The sequence below is a fragment of the Canis lupus genome, chromosome 37 (genome assembly GCF_048164855.1).
Source record: "Canis lupus baileyi chromosome 37, mCanLup2.hap1, whole genome shotgun sequence".
NCBI lineage: Eukaryota > Metazoa > Chordata > Mammalia > Carnivora > Canidae > Canis > Canis lupus.
Genome location: NC_132874.1, coordinates 2,167,485 through 2,182,688, shown reverse-complemented (window position 1 = coordinate 2,182,688; position 15,204 = coordinate 2,167,485). Strand labels below are relative to the sequence as shown.

Genomic DNA, 15,204 nt, shown 5'->3' with positions numbered 1-15,204 from the left:
TCTCTGGGTCCTTGGATCTAGCTCCACCTCCAGCTCAGCAGGGAGTCTGCTTCTCACTCACCCTTCGCTCCCCTGCTCCTGCTCTCCTGTGCTCTATCTCAAATGAATACATAAATAAAATCTAAAAAAAAAACTGACTCAAAGGAATTCAGCAAGGCAGCAGGATATAATACACACAGAAATGAACAGCACTTTTTTGTACACAAATAACTAGAGTATACAATGATAGAGAATACTCTTTGTACAACAAAATATGAAATACTTAAAGATAAATTAAACAATAATTATGTAAAATGAAGAAGAGGAAAACTTTCAAACACTACTGAAAGACCCAAGAGTACACTTAAACAAATGGAAAGATATCTTTTTGGATAGATTAATTCAGTATGATGAAGATGTTAGTTCCTCCTAAAAAGACTTATAAACTAATACAATTCCAACAAAAATAATAAACTTCTTCATGGAACGAGACCAAAGGTGGGTAAACTATGGCCACAGGTAACTCTGGCCTGTAGCCTAGTCTTTTTATAAAGTTTTCCTGAAACAAGGTAACACTTATTCATGAATGTATTGCTCATGGCTTCTTTCACACAAGCAGAGTTAATTAGTTGAACAGAGACCATATGGCCCCCAAAGCCTAAAGTATATACTTTCTGAGACTTTACAAAAAAAATCAACAATGCCTGAGCTAGTTATTACTCAGATTCACTTGGAAAAACCAACATGCAAGAGTAGCTAAGAAACGATGAAAAGATTGAGAGGTGATTGATAATCCCAGGAGACATTAAAATATACCATAAAGCCTCTATATTTAAAAAAATGTCATTCTGGTACATAAATACATAAAAAGATAAGTGGAATAGAATAGAAAATCATATACAGAAATTTAGTATATAATAAAGATGATGTCTCAAATCACCAGGAAAATAATGCATTTTTAAATAAATGATTAAACGATTAGATTAAATAATTAGAACATCAGGATAGTCACATGGAAGTTGATACAATTGATCTATACCCCATACCACATACCAAAATCAACTCCACACTGATCAAAGATGTGAATTTACAAACTGAAATCATACACATACTGAACATACAGGTAATTTCAGTGTATAGAAAGGTTTTTGGCTTATGATACAAAATTGGCCATTTGAAAAAAATAAAAACATTTTTGCACGTAAAAAGAATTGCAATAAATGTACCACTCTGGGCTGAGATGTTGATAGCTGGGGAGGCTGGGGTCGGTGGGTGGAGGGTGGCAGAGGACATACAGCAACAATACGTACTCAACTCAATTTTGCTGTGAACCTCAAAGTACTCTAAAAAAAGTCTATTTTTAAAAAATGAAATAATTGAAAAGGGTATGGGAAATGCCCAATCAATTTGACATACACTAAAAAGTATGACAACCCATTTTGTTGTCAAAACCGTGGGGAAATAAGACACTTTCATATGTTGCTAGAGGTAACACCAATTGGTACAACCTCTGGAGGGGAATTTGACAATGTAACTAATAAAACTAAATGCATGTATGCTTCAAAGTATTGGTTATTTTATGATTTCTAATAAAACTAAATATGCATTTCTATCTGACTCAGAATTCCATTACTAGAACTTGACTCTGAAGATACACCTCCAACAATATAAAAATATACAAGCATAAGGTTAGTCACCGTAGCAATGTTTGTAACTTGAATATATTTAAAACAACTTAAATACCCATACGTAAGAAAGTGGTTGAACAAACTCAGTATAGGCACATATAATGGAGTACTATGAAGCTGTAAAAGAATGAAGAAAACCTTTATGAATTGACGTCGAGTGATTTTCAGGATATTCCATAAACTTTAAAAACAATGGTATAAAAAAGCATGCTACATTTTGTATAAGAATGAAGTAAAAATAAAAAAATACACGTGTATGTGTGGGCACCTGGGTAGCTTGCCTCTTGGTTTTGGCTCAGGTTATGATCTCAGGGTTGTGGGACCTAGTCCCCGTTTGGGCTCTGTGATGACCTTGGAGCCTGCTTGGGGGTTCTCTTTCTCCTTCTGCCCTCCCCCTGCTGATGCTCTCTCAAATAAATAAATAAATAAATAAATAAATAAATAAATAAATAAATAAATAAATAAAACAACTATAAATCCTTTCATTTGGCCAAAAATAACTTTTCTTAAAGATTATTTATTTATTCATGATAGTCACAGAGAGAGGAGAGAGAGGCAGAGACACAGGCAGAGGGAGAAGCAGGCTCCACGCCGGGAGCCCGACGTGGGACTCGATCCCGTGACTCCGGGATCACGCCCTGGGCCAAAGGCAGGTGGTAAACCGCTAAGCCACCAGGGATCCCAGGCCAAAAGAACTTTGCAAAAGGTTAAAGAAACTAATGCATGTGCTTATCACCACAAGGTAGGTGAAATGGGATTAAAAGGACCAGCAAATGGCATCAGTGTCAATAGGTCAAGGACTATACATTTTTGTAACACACTCAACATTTTTACTTTTAGAACTGTTACATTTCACACATTCAATAAAACAGACAAGAGAGAAATGTTAAAATATAATACAAACAAAAACAAATGAGTCTGCTTTTCAAATGATTAAACACCCAGAAGGGAAAAAAACAACTCAAATAGCACTTTAATACAGTCTTAGGATTATATAAACTCAAGCTAAACATAAAAGAACTATAAACAATTACTAAATTCTCATTAGTGGGGCTTTTTTCTCTCCTGTGGTATAGATATATTACTTAGAGTATACCCTAGAACTGAACAAGTATATACTTTGGGTAAAATGGCACACAGATTCCTCTTTCAGAGAAGGGAATTATAAATATAGAAAAGGCAAAGGCAAGAATGAACTCTGTAGTGATTAAATGGAATTAGAAGTATCAGTATGAGGCCAAGGTTTTATAGTATATATGAAAACAAAGGTGTGTATGTGTCAAAGTATGTGTTTATTTTATTTTTCTAATGACGTCTGCTGAAAGGTTATATAAAGAATGAAATCCTAGTAGTAATGTGCATACTAAACACTCAGGTCTTGGTTTCTAAACACATTCTCCACTTAATGCTATCAGGGCTCCTGGAGTAATGGCTGATTCCCGGGCTTAGAAAGTATAAGATGAACCCAGAACATCTTATTGTGCCAGGTAAGAAGTGCTCAAATAGTGGTGACAATATGCCAAAAGGACCCAGGAGCCAGGCCGAAGGGGCTGCTACTGTACAAATCTGGAACAAACAGAACATCAAAATAAATATTGACTATGATAAGTTTTTTTTTTCCAAGATTTATTTATTTATTTTATGATAGACATAGAGAGAGAGAGGCAAAGACACAGGAGGAGGGAGAAGCAGGCTCCATGCAGGGAGCCCAATGCGGGACTCAATCCGGGGACTCCAGGATCACGCCCTGGGCCAAAGGCAGGCGCCAAACCGCTGAGCCACCCAGGGATCCCCTGACTGTAATAAGTTAATAACACAATAAGAATCCATACAGATTCAAAAAAAGTGAAAATGGAGAAGGGAGTTTTTCTTATTTTAAAAAAGTCAATAAGTAAATGTAGAAGAAATGATGGAATTTTAAAAACCACCATGTCAAAAAAATAAATAAATAAAAATAAAAATAAATAAAAATAAAAATAAAAACCACCATGTCCAATCAAAACTAGAGTATTTAATTGTTTCAGGTAGAAATCTAGTGGGTGAAAAGTTTATGAGATCAGGATATTTATACAATCTGAAAGTATCTCCCTACTAGATATTTAATAATTATGAGACAAGAGTACTTCACAGTACCAAAACTTACAGAAACCTGGAAGATACCACCTTAACCAAATGATCAAAGTTACTATTACCAGTAACACGATGTCCAAGTTACCCAACAGAAGGTAAAGAACAGAATAGGACATCACCTCTGTGCTATCTTGCCAAAAATGTATAACCTAAATATGCGGAAACATCAGACAAACCAAATTGAGGGAAATTCTACTAAATACATGACCTAACCTCTTAAAAAAAAAAAGCCAATGGGGCACTTGAGTGGTTCAGTCAGTTAAGCAGCTGCCTTCAGCTCAAGTCACAATCTCAGGGTCCTGGGATAGAACCCTGGGCATGGGGCACCCTGCTCAGTGGAGAGTCTGTTTCTCCCTCTCCCGCTTCCCCTGCTTCTGCTCTCTCTCTCTCCGTCTTGTTCTCAAATAAATAAATAAATAAGATCTTAAAAAAAAAAAACAAAAGAAAAAAGTCAAGGTCTGAGGACATATATTCCATGATAAAGAAGACATGACAATTAAATGAAATGGGGAATGACGGACTGATCTTGGGCAACAAAAACTGGTTTCTTCCCTTTCCTGAAAAGGACACTAGTGGAACAATTGACTCAACTTGAATAAGATAATAGTGTTATATGAGTTTTAATTTCCTAGCTTTGATAGCTGTAATGGTAAGGAGAACAGCCTTGTTTTCAGGAAATAAACTGCTGCGTATTTAGGACAGGCATTCTCTAGGGGTTCTAGGAAAGAATGAAGCTCTATAGGAAACAATTTGAGTATTTTTTCAATTCTCTCAAGAATGGCATGTAACTAGGAGCACTGGACATGCATAGGAGAGAAGTTAATTCACTACATACTTTTAGGGCTTAATTCTCTTAAGACTTTAGGGCTTAGCATGTCATAAGACTTTAGCGCTTAATACTCTCATAGTTTGAGGAGAATCATTATGTCTATAACCTAGTCTTAAAGGGTTCAGGGAAAACATATATATATATATGTATATATATATATATGTGTATATAGAGACACATAGAATCATAGAGTGAATACAGTAAAATGTTAACATTCAGGACCATGGACAAAAGGTACATAAGCATTCTTTGTACTACTCTGCAACTTTTTCTTACGTCCGAAATTATTTCAAAATGAGAAGGTATTTTAGTTTGTTTAAAAGAACATGAGAGCTGAGAGTTGATATATTGTACTAGTTAAAACTGAATGTTCAAGTTCTGGAATCAGATTTTGGTTCAAATTCCCACTATGCTTCTCTGTAGCTGCAAGAACTTGGGTAAATTACTTAACTTCCTTCAGCTTCAATTTCCCCTTTGATAAAATAGGAAAGATCCCATTACATGCCTCAAGAAGCTGCCATGAGAACTCAGACATCACCACGAAAGGACTCAGCTCAGTACCTATGTCTCTACAGATACTCAATAAATGACAGGTTCTATTATTTTCTTAATTTCATCTTCACACACACAAAAACCCTCTTTATCCAGTCCATCCTCTGCATCTGCCTCGTGTAAAGCTTTGCTCAGAATCCACTAAAAATTAACTAAATCATAAGTAATAAAATAACTCAGCCAGTTAACAATGAATATGGAGATTCTGCAAAAGCTAGAAAAACAGTAATGGATAAATATTAGGAGAAAAAAGAAAAATTCAGAATCAAAACCAAGTAAAGATATGCAGGCATATGGACAAATAGCTAGTAGAAGACAGTAGAGACTTTGTGGAAGCTTTGTCTTTTAAAATGTGTATTACTGCTCAGGTCAAAAGTACAGCAGAATGGAAATAAAGGATTCTGAGTTTGGCAATAGCCTGGTAAATGAAATCAGAGTCTTGCCTAAAGTTATCAGCCCAGGATATTGTATTTATCCTAAGTAGCCAATAAACTGTGGGACACCAAAAAGAAAAAAATTAAAAAATTAGGAAAATCATTTTCTCATTCCTATCTAAGTCTTTTAGAAGCCAGCACCTAGAAAATAAAACACTCTGGTTTGTCAAAACTTAAAGTAGACCATGACACTTCCCTAGCTCAAGATATTATCATTTCCTATCACACTCAGAATAAAACCCAGTTCTCACTGTTCTACATAATGTGGCACCTCCAACTATCTTTACCCTCACGAACCATCTTGGAACTTCTGCACTTGTTCCCTCTGCCTGGGACATTCTTCCCCCAGGTAGCTTGCTTCTTTCTTTGATCCAAGTCTCTGCCTGAAAATTAATTCCTCAAAAGGAGGCACATCCTGACTACTTTATATAAAATAGCTATGTCCTCTTATTCTCTTTTATTTCTCTTCACAGCACTTTTCATTCTCCAACTTTATGGTACATATTTTATATCTGTTCATTTGTTTCTCTCTCCTAGTAGACTTTCATTAGGGTTAGGACTTAGTATTTCATTCACTGCACTATCCCTATACTCTAGAACACATTTGTTGAATGAATGAAAAATATGAATAAATACCAGAGCAACAAAAAGGACCGACCACCATAATTCTTAGGGCCCCCATAGCAATGCAACAGGCCAGGCTGGCAGTCCTGGCTGGTCCATCTGGCAATCTCAAACATATCCTGTGTGTCCTAGCTTCAGGGTGCCCTCCTCCAAGAGGTTTATCCTACCTCACCCTAGGGGGAGACTGGTTCTCTCTTCCATGGCTAGGGTCAGAGTGTGCACAATAAGCAGGCATGCAATAGAAGTCCAAACAGAGAATCTGAGTATTGAACTTCAAAGCTCAAGGTTATTCTTACAGTTGAAGGATATATGGGACAAGCAAAGTCGATAAGGCATTAATCTAAAAAACAGATAATGCTTATTGTATCAGGCCCGAGGCGATACATTTATCATTTATCTTTCATTGACTGCATGGATTATCTCATTTAATCTTCCCAAGAGCTTGGTAAAATAGGTATTAATACCAATATTTGCACTTAACAGAAAACCTTATGCGTAGGGCAATTAAATAATTACTCAAGAACTCATGGCTATTAGGTAGCATGGCAATGATTGAAATTTCAATCTTCTAACTAAGGAAGCTGCCTAAGCATTGGGCATACTGCCTTTTTTGGGCTGGAAATCAATCAAGAAGCAATTGCTACAAGCCTACTGCGAATACATATGTGGGAAAGAAGTAGAAAATACACTTAAGTTGGCAGAATAGGATCCAGTTTTAACACTATCTCAGGACCTAAGAAAGTATCAATCTCTTTTTCCTGTTATCTTCTTCCAATCCTTCTTGTCCTCCCCCACCTCCTGCTCCCAAATCCATATTTATAGAGAAACATGTAGTCTGGTATGCCACTTACCATTAACAAAGATTGAAGATGGCCTTCCTTTGGCTTCAAAAAGTCTCTAGTCTGTAAGTATTCACAATACTCAATGCTTCCCTCTCCTAGAGAAAAAACCAATAATGTAGAAATTTATAATTTTTTGGTGAAATTTATATATTTTTCTGGAGCTGGACGTCTAAATATTGGTCCCATTTACGCCCCAGTCTGGTCAACATCCTTCAATCACATCTAACTCTTCCCACAATTGCTTACATTCCGTTTCTCCTGCAAGAAATAGCTGCCACTGGTAGCCATCACTTCCTTCCCAAGCAGCCCTAGACAAAACATCAAGAATCCTTCTGGATGATGACTAACTTTCTTAGGAAAACTCTGAGTCTTGTTTTACTTGTCTAAAATATTTTTTTGCTCATTTTTTGTTTGCATTATCTCCACTTCTAAGGTCAAGGACCCATTCATTATTCGACCACAATACATCCCAAGACACACCAGTAAGTGTATATAATACACTTCTCCAAACATAGTTATGAATGGTTAAAAAACGGTATTCTTCTGCATATAGATTTGAGTACAACAGAACTAATCTCCGCCTTAAAAGACGGGGCGGGGGGGGGGGACTTCATTCAATGTCCTTGGGTTTTTTCCCCAACAGGAGAGATACAGATCGCTCCGAAAAGTGCCCGGTAATGTTTATTGTTATCCTCTCCAGGAAGGACCGGACTGAGCTGCTCTTCTTTCAACTTTTCATTGACCGTCTTTCAGTCCGCTGTCTGGGCGGGGGCCAGGCGGGGGAGGGGATACGGACCCCGCTCGGCAGCCGGCTGCAGGGGCCCAGGGACGGTGGAGGGCGTGGGGTGGTCGGTCTCCGGTCCGGCCGCGACCCCCCCCCCGCCTCCGCCTCCGCCCCCGCCCCTGGGCCCCGCGGCCGCGCCCCTCCCAGGCCCCACCGGCCCGGCTTACCCCGGCGGCCGCAGGCACCGCCCCTCCGCCTAGGACCGCACTTCCGGTTAGTCTTCGGACACTCGGGTTTGGGTTTCCCGGCAGCCGCAGGCTTCGCGGCGGCGGACCCCAGGGCCCACCTTCGGGAAGAGAAAGAAAGCAAACCTGGGGAGCCGACGAGAGCCAGAAGCAGCTTCCTTTGCGCGGCTCGGGAGGGGAGCCGAGGCCAGGCCCCCCAAGGAGCGCTTTAAGGGCCGACAAGGCCGGATCCGCGAGCCTTTTCAACCAGGCTGGGAAGCAGCCGGCGTAGCCCCGCCCCCTAGAGTCACATGACCACCCCTGCTCCGGAGGCTGGGGCGCCCCGCCCCCGGCCTCTGGGCCAATGGGAGATGAGCTTCTGTGAGGGGGCGGGGCCCTGGGGCGCCTGCGCTCCGGGCCGCCGGTGGTTCGGGGCGGGGCGGCCAACAGCCCCGGGCCTGCGAGACCCCTGGGGTGCTGGGTTGAGGGCGGGCTCCCTTACCGCTTTGAAGAGAAACGACGTAGTTTCTGTTCCAGTGTCTGCCTTCTGTGCTCTTTCCTGAAAAGCAATTAAAAGAGGACTCGAGCCAGAAGTAGCGTCACGGAGACGAGGGCCACCCTGAGAACACCCGGAAGGATCCGGGAGAGATGGAGGCTCCCGGAGCGCGGCGGAAGCGCTCAGCCACCCGAGATGGGGCTGGCGAAACGGAGGAAGTACTTTACCGGGGGTGCTGGTAGCAGCCGCGCGGAGGATGGGACCGCCCGGGATCACGGGGGTCCCCGGTCCTGCTGCTGGGCTGCAGTCAACGAAGACCAATCACTTTTGTTTGGGTTGGAGCAGAAATAAGATTGCCTGCACAGTGAGAAATCTGTGAAGGTCTGCTTTCCCTGTTCGATTGTTCAGGGAACAAAAGTTTTTAAAAGGCCCTCAGACAGCAAAGAGGGAGGATAAATACTAAGAAAATAAAGGAGGAAAGGCTGGGGGAGGTAGCCAGGGACCTGACCTGGATTGTGAGCTCAGTACTGGGGCTGGGGAGCGGTGAAAACATCAGTGTTTTACCAGTCACGCCTTCAGGAGTAGCCAGTCATGTTTCTAATCCTGGAATTCTCCAGAGGAGCTGCAGTTCATTTTAATTTCATATATATTTTTAAAGATTTATTTAGAGAGCGTACAAGTAGGGGAAGAGACAGAGGGACCGACTCTTGAGCAAACTCCGCACTGACAGGGGAGCCCAACACAGGGCTTGACCTCAGGACCCTGAGATCATGACCTGAGCTGAAATCAAGAGTGGGTCTCTTAACCTAGGAGTCATCCAGGCGCCCCTTTTTAATGAGAACTAAGGCCAAAATATTCTATCTATCCAGAGTCGTCTTAATATTTGAAATAACAACTTTTAAATTGATATATGTGGTGTGTTCCAGACACTGTTCTAAACACTTTATATGTGTTATCATATTAGCTTGTAACACAAATTCTGATATGTATTATTATTTTTATCTTAGAAGGGAACTGGTGCACGCAGAGATTAAGTGACTTGCCCAAGATCACACATTTAGTCACTGGTGAAGCTGAAAGATGAACAGTCTGATACCAGAGCCTGTGCTTGCACCCGCTCTATTTGTATGGCTACCTGGATAGTGGTGAGTGTATTCTGGGAAAGTACTGTAGTAAAAATCAAGCAAATGGTTCTGATCCCTGCACTCCATGTAGGAAGGATTCAGTACATGTTGAACTCTTCAGCCTTTTCTTTCAAGAGACATTGGCCCAATCAAAGTGCTCATCCTATTTATTGTTTCATTCACTCAACAGGTGTTTCTCAAGCACTGCCAATTCATGTGACTATATTGGATTTTAGGAATTTGTTTTTTATTTTTAAAAATATTTTATTTATTTATTCATGAAAGACACACACACACACACAGAGAGGGGGGTAGAGACACAGGCAGAGGGAGCAGCAGGCTCCACCTAACCCCGGGACTCCAGGATCATGCCCTGAGCCAAAGGAAGGCGCCAAACCGCTGAGCCACCCCTGGATCCCAGATCTTAGGAATTTAAAGATGAGTGAGACTCAGTCCCATTCCTCTAATGGCTCACATCCTAGCATGGAGACAGCAGGGGCCATAAGTGGTATGACAGAGGTAGAAGTTCCATAATATATTCTGGGAGCATAGATAAGGAGTACCTAAGATTTTTTTTTTTAAGTACATAAGAATTTGAGAAAAGTTCAGAAAAGCCTCGGCTGGGGTGGGGGTGGGGGTGGGGGGAGGGACGAAATAGGAGGTGGAGCTTAAAAGAACAGAAGCAATGAGATGAGACTGGAATGAAAGATGGGAAAAAAGAGATACTTGAATGTGATTTCAATTAATGGATTTATCCATTAATTTCCATTAATTTAATGGAAGCTCTTCATGAGATAGCTTAATTATTTTCAAACTTAAAATCTTTAGAAATAATGGTTTTATTTTTATTAGTTATTTAGAAAGATGATTTTACTTTAAAATACAGAAGCAAAACAGGAAGCTGGGAGAAAAGGATAAAGAATAAGGAGTAGCCAGCAAATTATGAGGAAAATGAACAAACAAAAACAGGTCAGGACAACCAAGGGAGGAGAGTTTCAATTAAAAGTTTGACAACAGGGGCTCCTGGGTGGCTCAGTCAGTTATGTGTCGGCTTTCAGCTAGGGTCATGATCCCAGTATATCGGGCTCTTTACTCAGTGGGGAGCCTGCTTCTCCCTTTCTGTCTGCCTACTGCTTCCCCTGCTTGTGTTCTCTGTCAAATAAATAAAATATTTAAAAATAATAATAAAAGAATAAAACGTTGACAACAGTAATGTCATATGTTATAGAGATCAGTTGGGAATTCCTATATTCTAGGCATGTTATAAAGCTCCTTATACCTACTAACTCAATCATCCAAGAACCCTTTGCTGTTTAATCCTCACAAAAACCCCATCCTAGGGATGATGGAAATGGAAGTACCAGGAAGTTCAGTGTTTTGTGCAAAATCATGCTGCTGGTACGTGGCAGAATGGGGATGTAAACCCTGGCAGTCTGGCTTCCTGAGTCTGTGCTGGTTACCATTACCTTATACTCTCTCTCTCTGAAGAGGATCTATGGAATTTAGGATAACCAGGAGTCTTTTGTGTTTAATAGGGGCAGCTTGCGTGCAGTATGGTGGAAAGGGAAGAAGGGGACACAGGTTGTATCATTTCTTTCCAGAATCTTGGTTATAAAAATGAACGATGAAAGGCCATCTCTACTGCAGAACATAGGACTACTAGAGGGAGTAGGGCCTACAGCTTCAGGGTGAAAGAGATTTGAATATGTTGCTAAAGGGAAAATGGCAGTGGAGAGGATGGAGATTCGGGAAAGGAGTATCTGAGGCCACTCAGGAGATAGGAGAAGCTAGGTTCTAAAATATCAGGGGAATCAATCCTTTAACCGAGAAAGAGTCTGAGATCAGAGGAAGGAAAATACATCTGCACTGCTCGGGGCTTGTTCAGAAACACTTTTAGGATTTGGAGGGAGGAATCCTAACTAGCCACAGGTACCTTACTCATCAGGCATCCAATTTGTTATATTAGTCATTCACTAAAACCCTGATTCAGCAGAGTTATAGTCTCACAAAGGTGTCTTCTGTTTGATGTACTCCAAAGTCAACAACCAACAGCACATTTTAAAAAAATCACCATCTTGCTGGTTCAACAATTCCAAGAGGATAGCATCGCTGTCCTTCATGTTTTGATTTCCTAGGGCAGCTCAGATTTTCTCACTGAGGAACACCCAAGCAAGAGGAAAATGAGCAGACACCCCAAAGTGGCTTGTCACAGGTATCAAATTAATTTGAGGATCTCATTTTATCTTTTTGTTGTTAAGCCACAGCAATTGCTTCACTGTTAAAAGTATTTATTTTTAACTAAGTATTTTAGGTCACACAAAAGTTGGGAAGAGAAAGATGGATGTCAACTAGCCCATGTCCAAATCTGAGGACAAAGAGCTGCCTAAAGAAATGAGTAGCTGGAACAAACCACAGAGATCACAATGGCCACTGGCCAGTGGAGTCAGCTTCCTGGGTGCACATTCACAAGCACCACTGGGGTGTAGTGAGGGCAGCAAAGCTGCTGGCCCCGGTCATTACAACTTTTTAGGAAAGGAGAAGCATGAGCTCCCTCTTCAGACACGGCCTTGATGCATTTGTGCTCCTTCCTGGCCCTCTCCCAATCCATGGCATTGAATTCCTCAGTGGCCATGCTCCACACACCACTCTCCTCCAGGCGGGCAGCATGTGGCAATTCCAAAACCTCCAGGGTGTGAGCAGGATATGTAAAAGCTCTGAATGCCACAGCTCTCACAGAAGTGTGATGAGAAAAAAAGTCTCGAAAGACCTCATACACAAGGGAAGCCATTTTAAATTTCTTTCTAAGTTAGCATGAGTACCTAAATGTGGTTCAAACCCAAAGCCTAATTTATGGCCCACCACACATGCGTTGTACATCTGCTTTGTAAATGAGTAGCCTGAAGGAAAATCAACTTATCTTTGAGCTGTCAATGTTCCTACCACTGGCATTCCTTTGCTATAAAACTCATTCCTGCCTATGTGCTAATCTATGATCTTCTAAGCTCCTACAAGATGTAAAAAAGTATATAACCCTGTAAAAACTGTTCATTCTCCAGAATATTTTCTAATCTGTGAACAGTGTGTTTCCCTGGCAGCTGGCCTAAGTTGGGCTCAAGTAAAACACTTTCTTACTTTTAGAGATTCTAAAAGGCTTGTTCATTTGGCATGGGCCAGTGTGCTAGGCTTTGTTGTGCTTTGAGTGTATATGTGGTTATGCCCTTAGCTCCCTTCAGGAGCTTGGTGAGAGAAGCCTGAGCAATGAAGTATCTGTTCTGCTGTTTCTTGCAGATACTGCAATTGCAATCAGAAAGGTACATGTCTGGAAGATGGCACCGAAGGCAAAGAAGGAAGCCCCTGCCCCTCCCAAAGCCGAAGCCAAAGCAAACACTTTGAAAGCTAAGAAAGCGGTGCTGAGAGGCGTGCACAGTCACAAAAAAAGAAGATCCATGTCACCTACATTCCAACGACCCAAGACTCTGCATCTCCGAAGGCAGCCCAAATATCTTTGAAAGAGTGCCCCCAGGAGAAACAAGCTTGATCACTATGCCATCATCAAGTTCCCCCTGACTACTGAGTCAGCCATGAAGAAAATAGAAGACAACAACACACTTGTGTTCATTGTGGATGTCAAGGCCAATAAGCACCAGATCAAACAGACTGTGAAGAAGCTCTATGACATTGATGTGGCCAAGGTTAACACCTTGATCAGGCCTGATGGAGAGAAGAAAGCATATGTTCGACTGGGTCCTGACTATGATGCTTTGGATGTTGCCAACAAAATTGGGATCATCTAAACTGAGTCTAGCCGGCTATAAATTTAAATATAAATTTTTTCACCATAAAAAAAAAGAAAGGTACAAGTCTGCTGAGACCCAAATGTTAAAGTGTCCTGCTCTGCATTGGCAGCCTCCTGAGTGTTATCCCAAGGCATCCTGCAGCAGCTCAGTGGCCCACTGGCAGGGTAGTGCCTGACAGCTCCTGGAAAGTCTTCCACTGGTCACCAGGAGAAGAGAGCTGCTGTCCAGGGCCACCTCCTGGGCCCAGTGACCACTATCTCCATTGCTGCTTGTTCTGTGGGTGCCTCACTGGCCACAGCTCCCACTCCCAGCTGGCCTGTGGAGTGCTATTTGTGGCTGGTGTTCAGGCCTTGGAGATCCAGCTGCTTCTGCCCCAGGTGGCTTGGTGGCCCTGCTGCTCCTTGCTGAGAGCATTAATTTAGGAGTCTCATTTTATCTTTAAAAGTCATGCAGTTTACATTCTACTCTATAATCTAGTTGGGCACTAGAGACAGAAAATAAGAGACTGGTTCCTTACTCTTTAGAAATCATATTTTATTTTTTTAAAGATTTTATTTATTTATTCATAGACACACACACACAGACACACACACACACGTGCGCACACACACAGGCAGAGATACAGGCAGAGGGAGAAGCAGGCTTCATACAAGGAGCCTGACATGGGACTCCATCCCAGGTCTCCAGGATCACGCCCTGGGCTGAAGGTGGTGCTAAACCACTGAGCCACCCAGGCTGCCCTAGAAATCATATTTTAAAATGAAATAGATGCATGCCTCACTCAGGTGGCAAACTATTAGTCTCCTTGCCATATTTAGGCAGGTAACACCAAGCAGTTGTGACTTTCTTTTCCACTCAACAAAAACTTGGACTCAGGTTCTTCCTCGATACAGTATTCACTCAGGTTCACCTCGATACAGTCCATCCACAGAATGGACTTTGATTTGGGAAATCTCTATGTATAAGAGACAAGTTTAATTCAATAAGCTATGCGTTGGAGGAAAGATCAGTGCAAAGTGCAGTAAGAGCACTGAAGGAAGGGGTTTTCTGCTTGGACGGATCTAAGGGAACTTTACAACAGGAGGTATTCAGTCTGTGACTTGCTCTGGCTTTGCTCTACAAAGTCTTCAGGGGTCCCAGTTCCTTCCAACTTATATTCCATCATCCCTTGTCCGGTAGGTAGATTTCTAGTCGTCACATTCAGATTTTAGATAGAAACATGGAGGAAGAGACAAGAAAAGGTGAAGGGTTGTGGGCCAGCTCTTATTAAAAGAAGTCTCCAAGAAGCCACAGCTCAGGCAGCCCGCCCTCATCTCCTTGGCCAGACCTTAGTCACATAGCCACACCTACATGTAAGTTCCATTCCTATAGAAGAAGATGCATATGGACATTACATGGGGCCAGGGTGGGGGATGGGAAGGAGGGGGAAAATGGTTGTTTTGTTAAGTAAATGTTGGAAATACTGGATTCTATTAAATGGTCTATTTTTATTTTCAGTGTGACTCTTGTATGCCCAACCCCTGACGTGTAATATATATGTCTTCTTCCATAGGAATAGAACCTCCTATAATTAAGAAAATGGACAGCAGAATAAGACTTAATTCCCTTACAGCAAGGGAGGATGAAGAGGGATATCCACTGAGTAAGAGGGATAAGAGAGGTTAAAACAACAACAACAAAACCTCAAAAAACTAGAGAGAATCAGCTTAGGGAAGCAACAAGAAATAAAGCTAGTAGTATGCGGGGTCCAGTACATAGGGA

At 41.6% G+C, this 15,204-nt stretch overlaps 1 protein-coding gene and 1 pseudogene across 2 annotated transcripts in view; one reads left to right on the top strand and one right to left on the bottom strand.

Moving 5' to 3' along the window:
* The window catches only part of ZNF322 (zinc finger protein 322), a 22,484-nt gene extending 14,142 nt beyond the window's left edge, over window positions 1–8,342 (bottom strand). For both annotated transcript variants that reach the window (XM_072814035.1, XM_072814036.1), the window contains exons 1-2: window positions 8,030–8,342; window positions 7,088–7,173 (exon numbers count right to left, since the gene is read on the bottom strand). The gene's annotated coding sequence lies outside the window, so the exon portion shown is untranslated. The remainder of the gene's footprint in view (window positions 1–7,087; window positions 7,174–8,029) is intronic.
* Window positions 8,054–15,204, top strand: LOC140626325 (large ribosomal subunit protein uL23 pseudogene; annotated as a pseudogene).